Source organism: Hemiscyllium ocellatum, unplaced genomic scaffold, assembly GCF_020745735.1.
Source record: "Hemiscyllium ocellatum isolate sHemOce1 unplaced genomic scaffold, sHemOce1.pat.X.cur. scaffold_606_pat_ctg1, whole genome shotgun sequence".
NCBI classification, from domain to species: domain Eukaryota; kingdom Metazoa; phylum Chordata; class Chondrichthyes; order Orectolobiformes; family Hemiscylliidae; genus Hemiscyllium; species Hemiscyllium ocellatum.
In genome coordinates, this window is record NW_026869130.1 from 129984 (window position 1) to 130952 (window position 969).

Here is a 969-nt window from a genome sequence, read left to right on the forward strand (position 1 = left end):
ATGTCCTTGGCAGAGTGGGAGGGGGAGTTGAAATGTTTGACCACAGGACAGTGGGGTTGGTTGGTGCATGTCTCCCAGTAAGGTTCCCTGAAACATTCTGCAAGTTGGTGTCCTGTCTCCCCATTGTAGAGAGCAATGAACACAATAGATGTGGTTATTCAATGTACAGGAAAATCTCTGCTGGATGTGGAAGGGACCTCTGGTGTCTTGGATGGAGGTGAGGGGAAGGTGTTGGCACAGGTTTTACACCTCTTGCAATGGCAGGCAAAGGTGTTGGGAGTGGAGGATGGGTTGCTGGGGAGCATGGATCTAATGCGGAAGTCACAGGGAATGGTCTCTGAGGAATGCTGAAAGGGGTGTGGAGGGAAAGATATCTCTGGTGGGGTGTGATTGTAGGTGGTGGAAATGGCAGAGGATGATGTGTTCTGACTGAAAAGTGAGGACTTGGGGGTTCTATCCTTGCTGCGGTTGGAGGGGTGGGGTTCAAGGGCAGAGGTGCAGGAAGTGGTGGAGATAAACTGAAGGGTATTGTTGACCACATGGGAGGGGAAATTGCTGTCCTTGAAATACAGGGCCATTTGAAATGTTCTGGAGTGTTCTGCATCAAGCTTCCCTGGAACACTGCAGTAAGAATGAGACAGATGTTGGCCAGAGAACAGGCTTGTGTGTTAAAGTGGCAGGCAACTGGAAGCTCAGAGTCTGTTTTGGTCTGAGAGGGAGCACAGATTTGTCCAGATTGCACTTCGTCTCTTTTGGGACTAAATCTGACAGTCCCTACGATCACCCACTTCATGATGCTAACCTGTAAACTCCTTATTTTCAATTCCCTGCAACTCCTTATGAACTCAAATTCTAGTACCTTAGGAGGAATTTTCCAGATTCTAACAACTGTCTGTTCATCCAGAAACTGCTGAGGTCCATGTTGACTCTGGGGTTACAAAGGATTGAATTGAAAGATGAGATGCTGTC